This window comes from Anoplolepis gracilipes, chromosome 5 (genome assembly GCF_047496725.1).
Source record: "Anoplolepis gracilipes chromosome 5, ASM4749672v1, whole genome shotgun sequence".
NCBI classification, from domain to species: Eukaryota; Metazoa; Arthropoda; class Insecta; order Hymenoptera; family Formicidae; genus Anoplolepis; species Anoplolepis gracilipes.
This window is the reverse complement of record NC_132974.1, coordinates 4572831-4596757: the sequence shown is the minus strand read 5'-3', so window position 1 is coordinate 4596757 and position 23927 is coordinate 4572831. Positions and strand designations below refer to the sequence as shown.

Genomic DNA, 23927 nt, shown 5'->3' with positions numbered 1-23927 from the left:
TTCCGTCCGTGCGTGCGCGCATTACTTCGTGCATGGATATGTGTGTATATGTGTGTGTGTTTGTGTTTGTTTGTATGTGTGCACGCGGCCGTTTCGTTGTCGAGGGGTCGTTCATTCGAAAGCGGACGAGCTCGGTTAGAATCCTAATGACGACAACACCGCCCCTTTTCACCTCCTCGACATAGTAGCAGGGCTCTTGTACGCGAGGCGTCCTACACAATGCAAAATTATCATATTTACCAATCGTAATAATTCCTATGTTCTAATTGTTGGTTTTGTTTGTCTGGTTACAGGTAGTGCGTCATGCGTGCAACGTGCGTGCGTAAAAGCCCATTGGCAGTTTCAAACGATGCGGTAAGTCTTATTTTGCTTTCATATAATTATCTCCAAATGTTTTTTCTAAGCAAAAACATGTTCTACACGCGTGACCCACATGAACCACGCTTGGGAAACTTCCGTTATTTTCGAGCAATATGATCGCGATAATTTCACGCTTCTTGTTTGAGAATATCTGAATCAATTGTTGTGTCTAAGGCGTATTTATAATAAATAAGTTGATGAAACATTGATGTGATGAGTCTGTAATACTAGCTATTAGATAACCATTAGTAACATACATACAAATTAAATAATCATTAGTTATGAACTATACTGATAATAATAAGCACTAATACTGTGAAATTACTGGTAATATACTTTTATGAATCATAATAGTGTTTGGCATGGTTATGCGTGCATTGTATGATACATGCTACGCAGATTATCATAAATAATATTTTTTTAAATTCTTATCCAGGATGCTCTTGATGACCTAAGTAAGTTCGAATTGTGATATCTTTAATGTGCATAGACTTCATAATTAATGTTGAGCTTTTATTATATCAGCGCTTTTCTTTCAATATGATTTATATATAAAATATATATGTAATATATAATGTAAGTAATACCGTAATATAATTTCTATTAATATCCTTAATAATTTTATATACTTAAATTTTTAACGATTTGTCCATATATATATATTGTACTAATTTTTTTTCATATCTCGTCTCATCATACATATAATGCAAAAATTTCACTGGCAAAAAAGTATTATCGTAATTTCTTATAAATATGTAGATATACTAGAAATCACGTCTATGACGAATTTAATTTATGCACTTTAGTGAAAGATATTGTTTGAAGAGCCGAACGTATTTAATTTTTGCTTGATCTGTTCTCGCACACGACGCGACACGTGCGTTATTAACGACGGATATCGCTCACGAATAAAATTCTCGATTTTGCGCCCCATGTCTTCAAAAGACTCTCCCAAGCACCTCATCTTGATTATTACCGTATCGTCTGGGAGTCGTCTGCGGGTCGACGTCCGTCGTCCCGGAATAGAAACGCCGTGCAATGCTCGTTACATTCTGTCACTTATGAAAGTCCGCGTTTGACCAAATGTGTTACTGAGTCTTGCGATTTCCGGGTCGACACAAGAGACAGATCGATGATTTATCATATCATTGTTATTTATTTTATGAAGAAATGTCAGCAAAATAATTATGATGATGCACATGTTTAAGACCAGCTTTAGATGATTTATAATTTGCGATAAAATTCAAAACAGGAATCTATTTATGATTTTATATATTACCTATTTTATACATATGTTCTGATATTTTACATTTATACATTTTATTTTGATTTTCTGTATTACATACTTAGCACTTAATATTATAAATAGAAGATTGCCAGATAGATTTTAGACATATTCTAAAGTACATTTCTTAATAAATTCTCAATTTAACAAAAAAATCTCAAACAAATGCAAAAGTTTTATTTGTTGCTCTCTGTCTCTCTCTGTCTCTCTCTCTTTCTCTCTCTCACACACACACATACGCACACAATTTGTGTAATTGTAAGAAAGCTATAAAATATCATTTTTATTATATTAAGGCATCACGGATCGTTAGTTTAAAACCATAATATTTGTTTGATCGGTGCATTTTTTTCGGTTGCATCATCTCAGTAGTTAGCCCACTTTTTTCTCTCATCGGCCGGCAATACGTCACGATGATCACCCCGAGACCGGTTAACAGTCATCCTCCTCGAAGGGCAGGTGCGTAGGTCCGCTTTATAGAGAAAAGGGCAGCTGCTTGTTCCTAGACACAAGGAGATGAAGGGCAAGCGAGCAGTGTAGTAGGAAAAAATGGGGGGAGAGAAGAAGGAGGAGGAGGAGGAGGAAGAAGAAGAAGAAGGGCGAGAAAGAGAGGTGGCTTGCTGCTAAGGTAAACGATATAATGGGGACGTAACAGTGGGTCCTTTTCAGCGGCAGATGTCCTGATCGAGACACGTGCCCGCTACGTGGTCCCCATTTTTCGGACCCTCCTGGCCCTCTTCTTTCTTTCACTCGTATCGCGCCTCGAGAAGGAACGAGAGCGGAAAACCGCCGAAAAAGGAAGGGTCTCTCCTCGCGTAGTAGAACTTCGCGTTCTGCGTCACGTCGCTTCCTTTCTTCCTTCCTTTCTCTCCACCCGTGCTTCTTTCTTTCTCCTCGGCTTGAAGGGACGCACCAGCTGCTCTCGTTGTACAGCGGATTTCGCACCGGTGTAACAGCGAGTCCGTTGCTTCGCGCCCCATTGTATTTTGCGCAACGAGAGATTCTTGCAGGTCTTTACCTGTCCGAGGATGCAGTCTTCCGGCGTTTGGCTCGAGGAATTTTTATGTGCAAAATCGAGGAGAATTGAAATAAGAATTAATATCCTTATTAATAAGAACAAGATATATAATGTTATGATCACATTAAGTGATATAAATCATTTTCAAGCATTTATAGTTTTTCAAATCACTTATAGTTTGCGGTTTTCCGCAAACAATTATCTTTAATGTATAACTCTACAGAAAGAAATCACGGACCAATTAAATCTGAAGGTCATTAGGGATCTACATTGACAAATTCAGGATACCTCAAACCGATTATTTTATTGTCGTATGTTTATTGATCATTTAGAACATTTTTTTAGTCCGATACGAAATTATTCCATCTCACATAAAATAAAAATTCTTTTAAATTATTTTTTTTTTGTATACATGCACACAATACATATACATGTGGAAAGAATTTTTAATTATAAAAGCTCTTTTCTCAGAAACTATTCTTTCGAAGAATTTTAGGTAAATCCTTTTTACGAAAATCATCACTCATGTATAGAGGTCTTCTAAATGGAAGGAACAATATTTAGATTTTCCTTTTTGTACAATTAATGAGTTTTTATTTATAGATATATTCGTCCAAAAATAAGTTTCGTTAATGAAAATAATTCACTTTTTATCATATTGCTAATTTTCAAAAGTTTCAAACTCCATACTGCAAAATTGCAGTATGGACTCTCTTTCCATAATTAATATATGACTTAATAACTGATGTGTAATTTTATTGATGTAAATTTACACAAGTACATTAATACCTAAAAATATTACGATATTATTACAAATATTAATACTTAAAAATATTACGAAATTGTAATACACGAATAAACTCGAAATCTTTGTAAATTGCTGTTAATGATCTGCGATCATTAGAGAGATTTGGCGTTCTAGATTGTTAGCAAAAAGTCGTTACTAATAAGAAATTCATACAGATGAAGAAAGTTTGAAACAGATGTTGGTCATATTCATGAACCAGTCTCGGGAATGTACGGTTATAGAAAAGCATGTCGTGTCAAATTCTTTCGAAAAGCAAACGTCATTAAGCGATGCGATGAATATTTTGCGGAAAACTCGCCATCTTTTCTGACCGCTCTCTGGCTTGAAAAACGATACTTTTAACAAGTTTTCTAACAAACTGCACATACTTTAGAATGTTTCTCATGGGACATCGGAACCCTCGGGACCACCGTATGACAGATTGATACGTGACAGTCCGAAAACCACCGATCTATTGTCTTCAGACATATATGCACATTTGTCCTATTAAAAAAAAATGTACTCATTTATAATATCTTTCGCAGTAAAATATGAAATTCTCAATAATATTCAATGTATATTTCGATGACATTAAGGCTCGAAATTAGGACTCGTGGAAATTACAAAACTTTTCGACCACACACAGTGAATTCTATTCACCTCATCTTCGTTACACAACTTTGTCGCTAAGAGACGTGATAATATCTCTACATTTTGTCTTCAATGAGTTTCAATTCAGTTCCCGTGTATGCCTAAAGGCGAGCTTTACGTCGCGTCGTCTGAGAGCCGCTGTGCGCCGTGCGACTTTTTGAGTCGCTTTGGTCTCACGCCGGGACTATGGACGGTGTATATACACATTAATACACACACACACGTACGGCTGATGCACTAACGTGCGGTTACGCATATACATCTATAGTGAAGCCTCGTTTTACACACGTGCGTGTACATTACGCGTGATATATCGAGCGCGCATTCCTGCTCGATACCATTACGCGATCGACACCACGCTCGTCGATACGCGTCGTGATCCCGCGGCGATACTCATGCATTCCGAAACACGAAAGTTCTCTGGTCGAGAAATATACGCGGTTACGAGGCAGAAAATGCCGTCTCTTCTGTCATTATTTTTTAATGGTAAATGTTTTAGCTAGAATTTGCAGATGCTTTTTTCTTAAACGTTGCTCGCTTTATTTTTACTTTTAACTTAATGTCCTTTCTTGTAACTAAGCTTGAAATTAAAATACTGATGAGACAAAGACCATGTGAAATTGACTGAAGGCTATGATTTTACTCATTTATTTCTTCTTTCGGGGCTTAGATCTGACACCCCGTTATTCAATTAAATTCTAAATTATAAAATAAGACCGTGTGAAATTGACCAAGAAATATGAATACATTGCCATTTTTTTCTTTGTCGTGAGAGAGATAAAAAAGAGAGACAGAAAGACTTGTCAGAAACCTATTATTTACAATCATTAATTACTTGCAGACTATGGGTACCTCCATATATGTATATGATAATGATTTAAAAAAATGTTGAACGCCCGATAAAGGTTTCCGGTAAATATTCATCGTCATGATGCAGCCAATTGTAGTAAAAAAGCTGGCAATCATAAAATAATACCCGCATTGACTTTACCCGTGTGCGATTACACTTTGCATGTTTATATAATAATGTTTCTGCTTATACGTTCCATAAATCTCACTACAAACGTTACCATTACATCTTTTGAACGCTAATCTTCTCTTAATAAAAATTTTTTACCGCCACTTACCAATGTTCGAAAACTCGACATTAAATATTATGACGATTAAATCCTAAATTTAAATTATTTAAAATATTTATTTTTATTAAAATAAAAAAAATTTTTTTTATTTTGAAGAGAATATTAAATTTATTAAAATTATTGAAAACAAACTTAATTGTCAAATTTTTTAATATTATTTAATATCCCAAACACAAAATTAAAGCTTGTCTGTAACCTAATTTTTCATCTGAAAAAGTTTGAAATTTGGCATAGAGTTTGAACCTAATTCTTGCCAATTACTTACGAAATATCTTGTAGATTTGTTGATAGGAATACAAAATTTATTCGAATACGGAGAACAATGATATTCCATTATTCTATGAAAGATATCATCGAGTTCTCATAAAAGTTAAAAAAACGAAATATTTTACAACTTTATTACCACGCGAGGAAGAGATCAGGTCATTTCTCGACGTTCGACTCACAAAGAAAGCAAAACTAACCGAGGAAACCATGCCAAAGTTCCGCAGTTCTTTTTCTCTTCGAATTTCCTAAAAACACGTGATTGTTTACAATATTTGCAGATTTTTACGCGCACTCGAATAACTAGCTAATATAAAATACTTTTTGTTGGATAAAATATCTACTGAGAAACGACAATATTAATAATGATGATTCTCAAACATATAAATTTTTCAAAATGAAAAAGATATAAAATTTTTCAAAATTTTTCTCTTTTATTTATCCTTTTTTTTTAATAAAACGATTGTTTGAAGTCTCTTGTCGACATTGATTCATAAATCTATGATCGAGAGTAAAATGATGCGGCACTCTGAGAACCTCTGGCGGCTACTTCGATTCTACTTCGACTTCCTTCGACCCGAATGCAGTGACCCGTGCTAACGATCGCGAATAGCAACGATCGATCTTCGTGATCTGGGGTGCTGTGCAAGCAAAGAAGTCGAAGACCTCTCTTCGTGAAAGTTCTTCAGAATTTCATATCATATCCTAGACGAACGATTTCATTTTTTTTTTTTTTTGTTTTTAACTTTTTGTTCGTTCCGCTCTATCTCGTTTTCTCGGATGCAGTGTCGATAGTTTTGAAAATATTGGCCTCCGAAGAATTCATGAATAATTGCAAATAAGCGAAAAATACAGTTTAAAGATGATCGATGTCGGAATCGTACATGCAAAATCTACGGAATGTTATGCAATATATTGCCTTCTCTATTATTAAAAAAAATTGGTAATATTATTTAAATCTTTAAGAACCTATTGTGTTTCTATTAACGTATAGGCAAAGAATAATTCTACGAAATATTGTTAAAATATACGATATTAAATATAATAGTAGAAACATAAGGTCCGTATACACGAATTGATTCTAATCCATTATGTAACGATCGTCGTCTACCTTTTAAAAATTGCATACTGACAGTGACATAGTAGGCATTGGTATACAAAGATGAGTGTGTCCCATTATTTATGTAGATTATCGATAAATTATAATAAGGACGAATCGATTATCGAAGCTCTTCGAATTTTCCGTGTTGTTCAATTTCCAGGTATTATCTACCGATGTCTCTGTCCATTTTCTATTCGCAAAGACATTCTCCTGATTAATGCTTATAAGAAAATGAAGCAAGCGCATCCTGTAATAACTGCATGTTATTGTGCTAGAATATGAAATGCTTTAACGTCATTGCTAAAAAAAATGTGAATAAAAATAAAATTTGTCTGTATTTCTCGCTTTACATTTAATTCAGTGCTTTAATTTTTCAGGCCGAATAAATATCGCGTCTCGGCAGTTTACCTAGTTTTATATATATGATCGTCACACTAAAATAACCAAATAGCAATGACGAAATAAAATGTTACTTTGTCTTCGCGTTCCACAGACCTCGATTCAAACGTGTACTTTCTAAAAATATATCGGCAGGTACTTTCGGTTACACAGATAAAGGTTATTATCTACGAAAATATACAAAGCTGTAACTTGAGAATTTGCTTCATACTCAAGGCATATAAATAGTAGATGTGATTATTGCACTAACATAACAGCTTCTATATTTAAATTGCAATACCTTTTTGTATAACAAATTAAATTGAAATATTTTTTTTTTCTTTTTTTATACTTCTCGAGCATGTAAATTAAAGTTTTTCTATGCAATGTAATTAATATAGAACGGGTAATATCGACATGGTACCAGTTGCAAAGTTGTTTTGCGACAACATGATTACACACGATATGCTTCGGCTTACAAGTGCAATGCAATAAAGCGGCATCCGGGAATAATAACCAGACAGAGCCGAGTCCTGGATCCTGTTGCAGTTTATCTCGCACGTGCGCGCGCATAATGTCTCATCTGCGTTTGACGATCCTTGCACTTTCGTGACACCTAAGGAGGGTTCGATAGACGGTCCCTTCGAGCCTTCAAACCGCCGCGCCGCGCCGCGTCGCCTACGAGCGCGCGAGCGCAATCGCAATAAAACACGCGAAACGCACGCATACCTTTCCGTACGGGATGCACGTCGAGATATCTCGTCACTCCTCGTCACGGCCTCTTTATCGGGACAATTCACGTCGCGCAGCGAATCCTCGAAAACACATTTTAGTAGGATTGAAATCGTAAAAGTGCTCTCGCACTTGACGTGACACACGTCGACTCTTTTCATCGCGAATAAACCTCTCTAAAGGTAAAATTGCCTTTATCCTCTTAATCTGAGAATGTATATTCGATTTTGAGTATCGTTCTCGCGAGTGTCTCATCGTTCGTGCGAATATTGAGCGATTTTACAATTTATAAATTAGACATATTTTTTCTATGATATTTATAATTAATAAGAAAACGCGTTAAGTGTGTTTTCGATTTACGACCAACAAGTCAGATGTAATTTCAATGCTTATCGATTTAAATCAGATACGAAATATCGAAATTAAAAGTCTTTTATCGGCATTTTCATATAATACTCTTATAGATAATTGATGATGAGATAAAATAATTTTACAATAAAAAAATTTTTTAATTAGATCTTGAATTTGTCATTTCGTTAAGAATTACAAACGTTTTAATTTTTCTAGATTTTTTATTTGTTAGTGGCGCGCAATAAAGACGATGGTCATTCTAATCGAATGCATTACGAGAGCGTTCAAGAATGTACTATGTGGTGGCTTCTGATGTTTAGTACACGAATGCTTTGAGTGGCACCGATCACGTCATTCATCGTGAAATTATAATACCATACGATTGCCCCCTCCTAAACACGAAGAGCACGTAATTTTTTTCTTAGACGAGAGAGATTTATGGTATAAATATTCGGGGCGAATAAACGGCTGGTTATCAGCACGATAGCCACGACAGGCACGATAGCCAGAAGGTACCTGTGACTATCCGCGGACTAGCACGGGCTATAAACTAACGAGCTACGATGCGAGACGAACGTGCAACGACGCGTTGATACTAGGTATGGGTTTTAGTTGCTTCTACGTCTCTACCTCGACAGGGCCGCACGTCGACCTCATTTCAACGTGCAAAGCGCAGATTCGAATAAATTCCGTGATAGAAATAGAAACAGTTTGAAGACCTCGAATTCAAGCGATTCAAACTAATAATCGAACTTTCGATCGGATCAAAATGTTCGAAATTTTGATAATTTAGAACGTGGAAAATTCCAGTAAAATTTGCAATCTCTTACTTTTAATCACAAACAAATTTACAAAAGAGTTATATTATCAAAATAAAATCAATCTATTAAAAAAAGAACAACGAGAATATTCGCAAATGAGCTCTCGTGTGCACGCGTAGTAGTAGTAGTGCAGTAGCAGCAACAGCAGTCAAAAGTAGTAGTGATAGTAGTAGTCCAACAGACACAGTAATGTAGTAGTAAATGGTTAAGCCAGCAGAAAGGTAGAACACGGTGATGATTCGGTGAGCAACATCGTGGTCGGCAGTGGATGCCAAAGAGAAGCATAGAAGAAAAAGAAGAAGAAACGCCTGGTAGAGACGGGAAGAAAGAGGAGGGACGGAAGGGTGGCTGGTCAGAAGGTAAAGAGGCGGGAGTGAAGCAGAGGACTAGACTCGTACCTGCATTCCATTCCCACTGGCCGTGTAGATCTTCGTATAGGTGGTCGTCCTCCTCTTCTTCCTTCTCTTCTTCTCCTCCGTGTTTCTTACGTCTCTTTTCTTTCCACGGAGAAAGAGAGAGAAAGGTAGGGAGAGTCCTTCTTGATAGGCTGTCTCTTCGTTTGCCCTACTCCTTCTCTTCATTATTTTACTTCGACGCCCTGTTCAACCGGATCAGAGAGTCCTCGATGAAGACATCCCCCGCATACATTTCGCGAAATTCCCGAAATTCGCAACGAGTTGTCCCAGTGTGAACAAGTCTCATCTCTCTGCGAATCATTTCCATTTTATCGCGGAATTCGTCCTTGGAGGAAGACGGGAGAGACGTCTTCCCTGTTCGCCGCATTCGCCATCCTCCTCCGACTTCCTATTCCTTCATCCTTCGATTATCTTCTCGCTCGAGAGCGGCACTACTTCACACTTTGTGAAGTGATGGTATACGATGGTCCCCTACGGCTTTCTCCATTTCTCCCCTCTCCTGAGCTTGTTTCATTAGTCGCCTCCTCCGTGGACACCCCGCGGTCGTTCGCACTTCGTTCACGATCTCGTCTATTTTTCTCTTCGAACTCCCCGTTGGTAACCAGATCGCCACGTACATGAAGAAAAGAAACCGCGCCGCTCTGATGCTCCGCGATTCCTGCCGAAGTGAGTTCCGACAGCAAACGATATTATATGGCTCGGAATGTAAAGTAACTTTACATTACAATGAACCGTTCTTGGCAGTATTATAGCTTGAATTTAATTCATTAAAAATATTGTATTTAGATAAATTAGTAATTGAAGACTTAAAATTTGTATGTGTGAAACAATCTTGAGAATGAATCTTTTACGAGAATCTTAATGAGAAGTCGAGTCGAAAGTCATCATATACTCTGCATTCAAAAGCATAATGCTTAAAACATCTCGCGTATAACTATTAATAAATACTATCAATATATCTATCTTTTTCTCTCTACCAGTGAGTTTTCATTACAAAGGTTAAGGAGGATTCAATGTCGTTCTCAAAATAATGCCGGATCGTGGAAAAGTAGTCTTCGTGAAGCAACATGGGAACGATTCTCGTCGGTCGTCTCGTTGGACAAATATAAACCCGTCAAGTTATTCCAGAGCTGCAATCCTCTTAATTAGAACAATTAGCTGCTCCAAGAATAGAAAGATGACGCGTCATGTCAGTATCATATGTGCGTCAGAGCTGCTGCATATGTTCATCATGACAATTCGTATAGTAAATGAGCAATGTTATCGTCTTCCTATTGCGTGCTATTAAAAACAGTAAAACGAGGAAGGAGGGGGGAAGAAATCGTAAAAAAAGTGTGGAAAAATTAAATTATTCAATCATACACGCATGTGGAATGTCGAAAAGATAAAGAAAAAAACTTAAAATGTTTTGAATATAAAGAACAATATAAAGAGCAGGATAAAGAATTGTTTAATAAATGCTTTGTATGTTAATGTTTTGACATTATTATTGACACTAATTATTATTGAGAATTAGAAAAAGTACAAAAAAGAGGAACAATAAAAGGTGGTTTGTAGAAAAAATTTTATAGAAATAAATAAAGAATGCGTTAGAAAGATACGTAAAAGCTTTCCTCTGTAATTGTGTATATTTAATTTGCGAATGTGTATACACATGTGCGATATAACAATACACGTCGCTTGAAAGTTTTGTTCGAAACTCTCGAAAGTAGCCCAGTAATTCTGCCATTGCCGAAACGCAAAGCGACAACCACGCAGAACGAAAAGTTTGACAGCTCCATGCGGCGATCTCCATGTTGTCGCACGTGCTACTGCTCTTACTAGTGTATAACGAAAACATCCCGACTAATTCACACACACATATCGGATCAGATAGTTCGACGGAGATTGCAAGCGTTCTATTTATTTATTGTATGACGAATCGAAATCTCGTGAAGATGACAAGATGACAAGAAAAAAAGTAATAAAAACATTTATATTTCATCAATTTTACAAATACATATTTCCGAAATTGAAAGAAAATGAAAATACATATAAGAAATGTATGATTCTCGCAACGGTTTCAGATTGTTAAGTTTTACGAAGTTGTAGTTCAAAAGTCAAAGGTTGCTTGCATGCAAATGAAAAAATAAAACAAAATAAAATATGCAATATCCAATAATTGTCGAAATTATCAAAGTAAAAGAAAAATTAGTTTTACTGAAGCAATTATTGACGATTGCTTCTCTTTGCAATCGTTTACGCATAACGTGGAAGATTTAATTTAATAAAAGTTTCCTTTATTTGATTTCATGTAGCGAATAATTTTAGGACGTACAAACATAGTTCGATATCTCGACCTTCGTGCAGCGAAGTTTCTATCGATCGTGAGTTAGTTTAGAGCAAATTACGTCAATCGGGAAGAAGGTTTTTCTCTATGATGCCCCCGAGTACCTATCGATTTGTTTGTAATGATATTGTTTCGCAATAATTGAATGAATTATGAAAAGAAAGGGGGGGGGGGAAAGGCAAAATACTTGATATCGATATCTTATCGTTATACGTATTTCTACGTATCGTTGCTAACCGATCAGTATTCTATCAGAATATAATCCAAAAGTAATGGAACGCCGTAGTAGTTTGTAATGCTTGATTAGATCTGTCTTTCATCATTATAACTTTAATAACTTTTAGCTTTAAATTTTATTATAATTCTCTAATTAAAAATTCGTTAAAAACTTTAGGTCCTCCACTTTTGTTAATTCATTATTCTTGCAAAATCAGAAAGATTTTTAGACGTCAGATTACAATATATTAATGTCAATCGTACCAATTTTTTATTTCATGTTGTGACATAGATAACTTAAAACAATTTGTCAATATAAATATTTCTCTTAAAAGAAACCCGGTTTATAAGCAAGGGAAACTCAATTTTGTGATTCAAAAATATTATTTATAGATATTCTCATTTGTTTGTTTACTTAATTATTTTCAATTTCCTACGTGAGAAATAAGTTCGAAAAAAACGGCAACCTTGTCAAGGTGTTCTCTTCCGCGCGATAGGACTTGCATGGAAAACATCTGCCTCGTGGTATGTACACCACCACCCCAGGTCGTCCATCCCCGTCTCATGATCGTATGCCATACGCACGCGGCATTCGTTTAATCGGCATTCACGATCATGACTCGGCGATGACATCAACGCGCCGCCGCCGCCTTTTTTCAATGCGGTTTTGTAACGCGTTAATGTTTCTTTAATCGCTCGTTACCCGCGCATGCTTGCCGCGCGAGATGTTCTCCGAACCATATTGAATGCCCAGCGCTTCCATTGTATGCAAATCGATCTCGGGACGTGTCACATTTGCGAGACTGTAACGCTCAAATATCGACCTTTGCTTTGCTTTGTGTGTGTGTCCGGTCACGATGGAAAAATTAAGGATTATTTACACGTTATATATATTATATACTGGTAATATGTGTATGATATCCACCTGTTTTATATAAAGAAAAATTATAAAGTATAATTTTTATTATTGGGATAAAAACATATATATTCATTCTTTGAATATTAATTTTACGCGATTAAATCTTCAATCTTTTTGTGTAGCCCGTTATTATCATTCTTTTCCGCGAATAACGCAGTTTATGACATCGCTAAAATATAATGAATAGCATAAAATTTCCATTTTGCTAAAAATTATTTTTTATATATTATATTTTTTACAAATTAAAAATTGAAATACAATTGACGTAACAATTTTCTTGTAAGGGCAATTTTTGTTGATCGAAATTTCTCGGATACGATTAAAAATAGCAAACTTCGAATTTTATACAAAATACTGCATAAAAATAGTTAACAAATAACGATAATTGCAAATGACGTATTAATCTTCCAAACGACGTATGTAAAAGTCTTGTAAGAGATATTTAAAAGATGTGTCTAAGAAATTAAATTATTTTTTAATAAAACATATAATATACAAGCAGCATAGTTACAACTGTAAATATATGGAGTTACACCAAAAAAAAAAAAAAAAAAAATACTAGAGACAACGAGAATCTCTATCTTCCAGATATCAATGCGGTTCGACAGCTGTGTAAACGTTCGTGTAAAGCGATCTATCGTGAAGAAAAGACGCGTGATGTATCGAATGAATAACGATCAGGCTCTAACGAGACTCAGATAATCTCCCAATATCTTTTTTGTCGGATTTTTTTTCGACCACTGTATCGAGCTCCGGAATCGAATCGCGCTACGCAACGCGACGCGGATGTGTCACGCACGTATACAGCCGAGCGATTGCGTGCGTGCGTGCGCGCGTATGCCACCGTTCTCGTCCGTGCGCGAGATTCTCCGGAGGGGTCTGTCACGCGTACAAATAGCTGACCTCGCTTCGTCGCCTCTATCAATGGCTCGCCGCTGGACTGAATGACTTTTACGCCTCTTCCGCTTACTACGCCCTTTCGCACGAGGCAGTTCGCGCGAGATTAAAATTTCGGTGAGCTCAGCTCTTGGTGATGTGGACGTAAAAAAATTAAAATCTTACATACCTATTATTATATCATGAATAAATATAAGAAAAATTTTTTTATTTAACTGTCTAGAGTCTAGACTAAAATGTCGAGATTTGAATTCGATAGGCTATCGGTTTCAAGCTTTTACGAAGAAGCAGAAACAATAAAACTATTTTCGAAAAAAAAAAAAAAAAAAAATATTTTAAATGTATAAATATTTATATTTATATATGCATATTTTGAGATTAAAAATTTTGACAAAATCCTTGATATAAATTTATCGTCTTGATATAAAAGTACTATCTGGTTTCTTTTCAGACTTTTAATATCTTTTAATTTGTGCTATAAGGAAGTAACTTGCTTGACAAACTTTTACATAAGTTTTTTTTGTCTTGCATTACACACAGTATATATATTCGAGCATTGACTGGATCATGCAAAATATCTGGTCGGTAAAGCAGAGAACTTAATGATGATTGATGATCATGTAGAGATTTCATGTTAGTTGCAATCGGTAACTTGCAGTCTGTCGGTACAGAGTATCTTTTATTAAATATACCGACTGTTTTCCCTTAGATCAATTATCGACACTTGTTATATATATTTTTTTTTTATAAAAGAGCCGTGATGTAAATGTGTTCTTGGACAAACTTATAATTGCTGAAAATAAATAAATGTATTTTAATTTTTTCTTAATTTAGCTTTTCTTTATTGATAAAGAAATAATGTATTTTTTTACATAAATAATAATAATTATATATGAATTTTCCGCGTGTATTACATTAGTAATTAATTATTAAATGTGTCCTCCCCTCTTTTATTATTTATTTCATATTTCCCATTGTTTTCTAAGTATAACAAATACCTACTCAATCTCTTATATATTTTTTCATCATATGAATTAATCATCTTATGCATGTCATTTGATTTTATTTATTTAACTGAAAATTACAACAATTATTTTCAGCAGAAGCGTGAACCTAAAAAAAAATTGATTTATCCATTCAAATAATCTAATTTGCGGTACATTGATTCGATATTCATTGAAGAATTATTTCGATAGTCGTTCTGCGATTCTATCCTTTGTGTTATCCGTAAAGACGATTATCAGGCAACATTTCGCAACGAGATAACACGCAATCTCGATAGTAGCCGGCAACTTTGCGTGCGTACATCACGATATGTTCCGGCGATTCTTACTCGTTAAGTTTTACGACCGCTTAAGACCGTCGCGGTCGATCTGACCGCGTTAATTAGATAAAAGCGGTGGCCGGATTCTCGGAAGGATCCAACGCACGGCGTAATCAGTGAGCGAGCTGGTCGACGGTGCATGCTATTACGAGATATCGACATTACGATGCGTCGTACTTCCCTCCTTTTAATAGCGCTCCCTTGCTATTCCAGAAATATAGAGAGGAAAACAGTGAATATCGTTCAAGAAAAATGACAGCCCAAAAGTCGCGTTGCAGATCATCGTAAACTTTCTGGTCTCCAAAAAGTCACTGGACAAGTCATTTCAGTCGTAGGTTCTATAAGAAATTTAAAATTAAATTTTGAAAAAATCGTGAAAACTATAACTTTCACAAATATTCTTTATTATATTCAGAGAGAAAGAGAGATAGAGAGAGAGAGAGAGAGAACAAATTGCCTTGACGTTTGAGCATTACATTAAATTATTAAAAGATAACGTCGATCGTAAAACGGGAGATTCATCAATTATTTCACATTTTCATTCTCACCAAACTTTTTTCTCATTAATGTTGAATAATTAATAATGACAATGTAGCGATAATAAAACAATCGTCATTAACTAAGGACTAGCGGTAATGCTTTTGATACTTTATAAAGTACTTCTGAAAGGAAACGAAGATCGAATCCTCGCATGTGTTCTTCCTCTTTTCGCTGATGTTCTCTTCCATGGAATATAGCCAGCGGGTCGCGAGGTCACGTCGTATCTTTATCAGGACTCCGTGTAACTGCCGCCGCACCGTTATCGGCAGACCGATAAAGCACGAATAAAATAATATATATCGTGATGGACCCTTACGAACGTTTACTGTCCAATAGCGAAGAATCGTAAAATCGTGTTTATCCGCGTTTATTTTGCATTTGTGGATGCAAAATTTAATTCCTTAAAATAGATTAATCTTCCATCTTTCCAAAGGATTAAAAATCTCACAGATTGATCAATTCACATTTTTTGAAAAAGATTACAATGAAATTATTTATTTATTTATTTGAATAAACGAAATTAAACACCACCTTTAGTATACTAAAATATAGAGTAGAGAGAGACATTAATAGATAATAAAAATAAAATAAAAAAATAATATAATATATTTTTATTAATATATTATAATAATATATATTAATTATAATAGTATATTAATTATTGCTAATATTATAATTGATAATTATCGCTACTCTTTTATAATGATAAAGCCAATTATATGAAAATTGCGATTACAAAATAATTTTGATTGAATTGAGAAATAGTAAGAGAAACCATCGTGTTAAAGAATGCGCAGGTGCCACACTGCCGCATTGCTGCGAACATTTAAGGAATTAACAGACACGCGATAATACGGGTTTATGTAAGAAACGTTTATTCATCCGCGCGCGAGGTTGTTAAGTATCGGTTTTTAAATCGCTTTATAACATTCCCCGCTGGCACGATGAAAACCTCCCAAGTAGATCTGTCGATTAAGGATCGATGAGAGTTTAAATATCACTGATCATCGTTCCCCACATTCCTCGAGGTCATCATGTTCGGTCCGTGTGATGCTTGACCTGTCCAGCGACACCGGTTTCCGTACGTCTCACACTCTATGCGAACGTTAATTTATTTTCTACAAAAGTACAAATATTTCATTATCATAACTTTATTAAAGATATAAAAAAAATGTCTCGGTAATAATACGGATCAGTAAGAAGAAATTTGGTATAGATAATAAATAAGTGCACAGATTTTTAAATTCGATATTTACGTTGAAATCGACAAGCCATGCATTGTTTTATTATTATATTTTTTAATTATTGTTGATTTCAGTTAACTTTATTTTGATTTCTTTTAATTTTATAACTTTTTTAAATTTTGCTTTATTATGTTGTGGAATTAACATTTGTTTCGTCAGACCCTTGAGGCGAATATTATCCTTAGTCCGATCTATCGACACATTTTCTAATGATCTCTTAAAGATATTTTGATGCGGACAAGTACTCAGTTTCCCTTTCGTTCGAACCTCAGAGAGGCGATAATTTATAAAGTACTTACAGAATAAAATGTTTTCGTACAATGATTCAATTTTGAATCTAATCTAATCTACCAATTTCTGAAATCTGTAACTTTTTTACGGATCTTTCAAAATCTTAACTCGTTATCAGATATGTAACAAAGCTGAGGAATTTATTGTTTAGGGAAACGCACATTGAAGTGTATTCTTCCTGTAATAGACGTGTATTGCCATTCTCCTTTTTTCTTTCGAAAGGGAACTTAAGACACAAACAGACAACGAGTAGGGCGGCGGTCACGAAGGGTGACCGATTCTTGAAATTACGATTTTCGGCAACGTCTGGCACACGTCTGCCTGTTATTTTAGGACGTTCACAGAAATTCGAGGCCCGGTAAGAACGTCTTTCTTTCCTGAGGGCATCGGCCATTCGTCGCGCCCCACTTTAAAAATCCGCAGAAGTGAAAGCCGCATAAACGACGCAGAAAAGTCCTCTTCCCTACTTTTCTTTTCTTCTCTTCTTCTTCTCCCTCTCTCTCTCTCTCTCTCTTTTTATTATTTTCTAATTTGTCGCAACTGATCCGTTTTTTTTTTCTATTTTCAGGACTGTTGACAAGCGAGGCGCAAAAAACGGAGAAATACAATTAGAATGCATTCTTATAGAAAATTTTTGAACAATTTTCGCGCAATTCGAGATTATTATATCATATAAACATGTTTTTAATTAATAAATATAATTTTAGAATATACCGTCTTACGGATTGGACGCTATCGAACTATTCGATGAAATTGGAGTCATCGCCGGCAATTAAGACAAAACTGGTTTTCACAATGAACTGACAGATAGATATGATTCTGAGATCATTGTGAAAGCTGATTTTGTTGAAGTATCAACGGGACGAATCTTGATGAAAGTTAAATCCGAAGAACAAAGATAAAACAATGAATAGTAAGTTTTGGGGAATCAAAATACATAAAAGTATATGTAATTAATATTAGCTTACTATTTAATTATATAATATTTATAATATTTATATTTAATATATAAAAAAATTTATTAATAACTTATTTAAATAAAAATTTTGCATGGATGTATGTATAATTAATATAACAATATAAATAAATATAAATATATGCAACTAATTATATATAATAAGATATATGTATATGGAATGATTAACAATCTTAGTAAAATATTTTTTTCTAGAAGTAGAGAGAAATAAAAAATGAAAACTTTTTTATGCGAATTTGCCGAGATCACCCTATTGTTTTTGACACAAAACAATGAGATAATTAGAAGCTGAAAGAATTTATAATGACAATTAACATATATAAAAATTATGTTAGTTTTAAGATATTTTTACATTTTATTCAAAATACACCCTTACACTATACATATACACTAAACTGGAATACAAAGGGTTCAATGCAAGATAAAGTACAAGTAAGTCTACAATATTGTACGATACATTAGAAGTAACGTTTTCCTTCGCGAGGAAAAGAATGCTCTAACGGATACTCACTAATTAAACATTTAGAGCGCGAAAGAAAGAGAGAGAGAGAGAGAGAGAGAGAGAGAGAGAGAGAGAGAGAGAGAGAGAGAGAGCAATGTTTTTTTTTGTCGGAATTTCCGGTAGTGATTTATCAAACGGGAAAGATCATATCTGACGGACGCGGACAGCGGCAAGAAACGACTCCTCGAAGTCGAAGAAGACGCAGAAGAAGAAGAAGAAGACAAGAAAAAGAGGGGAAAGAAGAAGAAGGAGAATGCTTCGTGAGGCCTCGTATTCCATACCCGCGTGCCCGCACCACGTGTCTATGTCTGCCTACGTCATCCTATGTATCTCTATATACGCACGTATGTCGCATGTGTATATATATATATATATATATATATATATATATATATATATATATGAGTGGGTACGTACGCATTGCGTAGATATTCTAATACACGCCCTAATAGGTCCGCCTAACGCTATCAAGTGTCAAACGGGCCGAACGTAAGAAAAAGTCCTAAAGACGCGTATCGTGGCCGTCGCGGGCTTCTCTTTTTGACGAAAAGCAGCTGAACGCGAGCGGCAGGAAACTTTATACGGTGTCCATATAATAACACCGACATATCGCGACGCTCGAGCCGCGCGGGTTATCCGTCTCGACGGATACACTATCGGGCACTTTGGAAACCCTTGCCTCGCGTCAGGCGCATGACAGCTCGAGGGAACGACGGAGTGTCCTCGAGCCTGAAGAACCCGCCCGTCTCTCCGGTCCTTACACGCTAAGATCCTCGAGCCGGACAAATTCGGCTTCTCCGAACGTTGGGCGCATCCTTCGCATTCCTCGAGGAAGCGCGCGCTCTCCTCTTCTGCGGATCTCTCTAGTGGATAACTTTTGAGTCAACCCGTTACGATGAACGTGACGCATATTGGAGGTAACTTAAAGCGTTAAGCCTTCTTTCTTTCCTCTCTTTTTCTCTATTTTGCTGCTAACAACGTCAGATTAGTGTGGTTGTAATTAATCAAACATTTTTTTGTGATTTATTACATATTATTTTTTTCATACAATAAAAATATATTAAATATATTAAAAATACATTAAAATATATTGAAATTTGTTCGCATGGCATCATCGACGATATAGATTCGTCACGTTTTCCCGGTAAAAGCTGTGTGCGGCGGCGGCTCGTAAAAATCACCTGGCAAATTGGAGAGGCCAAGGTGATATATGATGTGCCGCTCGTGTTTCGCCATGGGTGACGGTGAACTAGCGATGCCGGTATCGGAGAAGTGACGCTATTGCGGGGGTCGTTGGTGGCCGCGAAACGTCGGTCGCGCGTTAATAACCCGCTCCGGTTCGGGAGAACCGGATGAAATTTATGGTCCCACCAACGTTTTGACAAGCGCGCGAGGAAATTTATCGGCGCGTAGCGGGCGAAAGAGAGGAGAGGAGAGGAGGAACGGACATGGGTAAGGTGGTGGCAGTTTTTCGTTGGCCAACCCTGGCGACGATGTTTTGAGCTATTAGACGAAACAAGGCCTCGCTGTTTTACGACCGCTCGCGACCCGAAGCGTGCCACCGGGGCACGATCCACTGTCGTAAACGTGAAGGCTTGGGGAATGTTCTCTCATCTGATGCAATCAAGAAATCTTAGATTTTGTGGTCCGAAAAAGAAAAAATAATTTCTAATCGGAAGGCGCAAAAACGCTCTATTACTCCAGTTTAAAGGTGTTGTTACATTATTATTTTTAATTTGTATAACGAGAGGAATCCTTAGACTAATGAAACGAACAATAACAAAATGTGCAAACTATGATCAAATTCAATTATTATTATGTAATAATTAAAATTTTATTGGTATCATCATTTATAAGTATTACTATTTTTTTATATATTTAAAATTATCGCTTTTTCTATTATCACTAGAGAATTTTATTACATGAAAAGTTTGAGAGAGAATCGAAAATACAATACTTTAACATCTTTTTCTAACAATAAAGGTTACAGTTTTCTTCGTGATTATATAGATTATAGTATGTTACAAAAATTAGACAGTAGAAAATCTATTTTCGAATAATAGTTAAATTTTAATAGCAGTTCGGTTGACAAGGTAACAGGAGGAGAAAGTAATATTATCTACACGACGAGATTATATCTATTATTGTTAACTACTTATTATTACGGTTGAAGCGAATGAGTTTTCTCAGAAAAAAAAGTGTTAAAAAGTGTCGTAAAGTGAATGTGATACAGTAAAATTGAATAATTAGTTGGCGCCAGGGGTACTTTTCCAAAACCGCACTCGAATCGAATTTCCGTCTTATCGGTCCAGAACTTTTATATCACAGCAAAAGCGAAACGACTTTTACGAGCGTTGTCGACGTCATTGTCGTTCTCATCATGAAGAGAGTTTTAAATGACATCGTAAAAATGTCTGGCATGATTTTCTCGAAAACTCGTAAATTCTCATTCGTACGAGAGTACCCACTTGTGCCTCGCTCGTTCGCATGATTATTTCGGTCGAGAAATGTCACTTTGACAACTCGAACATGCGCGTACAAGTGCGAAGGAATACTAAACAAATTGTGCTTTTCCCAAAATCAGTCAGCTGGATCTTTTTCCTTTTGCTATTCTTCTCCCATCGAAAAATCACATTATGAAATATGTCGATAAAAAATTAATCAATTAAAATATGAGATTGCAGAAATATTTTATCTCTAATTTCTTGTAAGTCACTCGATGTGGAGGAGGACCGCAAAGGGAGTTAATGAATCGCATCGCGTTCCCCGTCGCGCGTAATCGATAACCGCGCTCATTCTCACACTGGCCGTAAGAGAGAGAGCCGCTTTTTGCTGGTCGCGGCTGGTCCGCCATCGCTGACCAGCGATGCACGTGCATAATGCACGGCACACGCACGCGTACGCGCGTACGTCTCTGTCTTTCTCCGTCTTCTCCTTCTCCCTCTCCCTCTCTGTCCGAGCTCGCGGATGTGCGCACCATCGCACATGCGATTCGCTCAAGTTGGCGGACAGCGAGGTCCAGCCGACTCTCTCTCTCTCTCTCTTTCTCTCCACCCGCCCCATCCTCTTTCTGCCTATCTTTCTTTCTCGGCCGTCATCATCTCGGGGATCCGAGCTTTTATCGGGTCCGAATCGCCGCTAGCCGCTTGGCCACATGTGTGCCGAGCAAAAAGTCCCGCCTTGAGGCTACGCTCTCGCCTTCGTTCTCCCTTGCGTGTGTGCCCTGCGAGCTTTGAGGATCGCGACCGAGGCGGGTGGCCGAAGCGGGTAATAAATTTATGACGGCTCGCGGTCGACGGAATTTGCGAGCGAACGCGGAAGAGACATGTGCGATGGAAAAACTTTATTTTCCAACGTTGACTGCTGGAAAAGTGGTGTTGATTTTATTTTCAATCCATTAGCGACATGAAGGAATATAAAAAACTTGATAAGAAAATATTTGTAAATAAAGTTGTAAACATTTTAGATTATTACATTTCAAATTCCTTTATGATTTTAAGACTCGATTATTTGAAAATGATTAATTTTGTTTATCACAAAATGAGACAAGAATTACACGATGGATAGATTCCATTGTGTAAATCTTTAAATAAATAAATGGATCAAGTCCCTTCTGCTACATCCATCTGTCCGGCAACACCGCCTCTTGGCACTGTGCTCTTGCAACTTGACCCCGAAAGACCTCTCTATCACGCTTGCAGACAATACGCGACGATGATAATTTCTCTTTTTTCCGCTAAGAGAAAAAATGAGGAAATCTCGGGAAAACTCACGTATGAGACAACGATAAAAACCTTTGATGGAGCCGCGCATCTGTATTTAATGACTCGATATCCACATCGATTCTTATCCATATTACGTCGATGATAATAAATCTGACTCTAACCGACTCAATTGCGTAATTGTCACGATAATTGTTACGATCAGATCCCCCAAAACACTTGGGAGAGTGCATATAATTTTTTTTCCCATTCCAATTCTTATCAAATCAGCCCTGTTATCGCGTTGGAATAACGTGCGAGGCCCACAAAGAGGTCAATCACCGGCGATTCGTCATTAATATTGCATTTATTTTGTTCGTTACAGTCTGCCTTGGTGTTCTAATTATTAACTTTATTTGTTTAATGTGAAGGTCATAAGATAAAATTGGATCGGGATGATTGGGCGAATCTTCTTATTTTATGGCAACCCATTATAATTATTTAGCCAATGAAGTATATACGTATTTAACACGATTAAATTTTTACGTAAAATTACAGTGAAAACTAGACGAAAAGTTCAACATTTTTCAAAAAACTCAATCAGAAGTAATATTTTTAATCTCATTAATTTTTAATCTTAGTGTTATAATATTGATAGATATCATATTATATTATTATAAAATATTATAAAAATTACATTTTTTTACATGTCGGATAATGGTTAGAAACACGTTGCGTAAAGTTTTTTAGATTCGATAGATATACTTGTAAATATGTTGAGTTTTTCCACGAATTTGTAACCATCTGTTTCAATTTTCGAAAATAAAAATCATGGGTCTCAGTAATAATACACCATATCTGCGATCCAATTCACTGTGAAATTCAAGACAATTTAGGGTCATTTTTATTGACGTCTGTGAACCACAACTACCGCGGTTCAATTCTTTATGATCTGACTTAAAAGTCAACCTAAAAATCATGCTAACAATCTTTCCAATAATTGAGTTCTTGCCTTCGAAAACTAATGGGGCTTTTTACCGTTTTATAAAATCAAAACAAAAAATTCATATCACATAAAATGTCAACCGAACAGGTTTCGTTCGTTGGCTTCGACGATGGAAAGGCATGCGCGCGTCACATCACCGATAACGTGATCGCGCAACAACAATACCGAGTTATAAATTATAATAATAGCCGAGGACATTGTAATCGGAGCCGCAATTAGTCTCAGTCGCCACTGGGCGACCTGAGTGGGGGAGTTTATTGTGTTTGACCGTTATCGCGGCAATTTTTCATTGCGACTTCCGATAGAAACTCCTTCTCGCGTGATCATTTAAGTCCACTTAAAGGAATGTTTGCGTTTATCTACGTATGATTTTGAAAAAAAGAACTTATAGATTTCTTTATCCATTTGTTTAATGACGATTATGACTTGTAGGACACCGAACGTTATGTCTTTGAAAGAGAGAATTATTATTTATGGTATTATTAATTCGTCTTATACTTAATATTGAATATTAGAAAAAATTTCTCTGGTGGTTGGAGAAAGTTGGAGAAGTCCATTTATGTTTAAATATTTTTTCTTTAATTACAGAAGAATTATTTAAATTATTTAATATTTAATATATGAATAATAAACTTTTAAATATCTTTAAATAGCTTATTAAAATATGCATGTACTACA

At 35.9% G+C, this 23927-nt stretch overlaps 1 long non-coding RNA gene across 1 annotated transcript in view; it reads left to right on the top strand.

The window, feature by feature from the left end:
• LOC140666322 (uncharacterized) overlaps nucleotides 1-23927 on the top strand; it is a 48528-nt gene extending 24601 nt beyond the window's left edge. The window contains exon 3 of the long non-coding RNA XR_012046743.1: nucleotides 294-23927. This is a non-coding gene — a long non-coding RNA (uncharacterized lncRNA). The remainder of the gene's footprint in view (nucleotides 1-293) is intronic.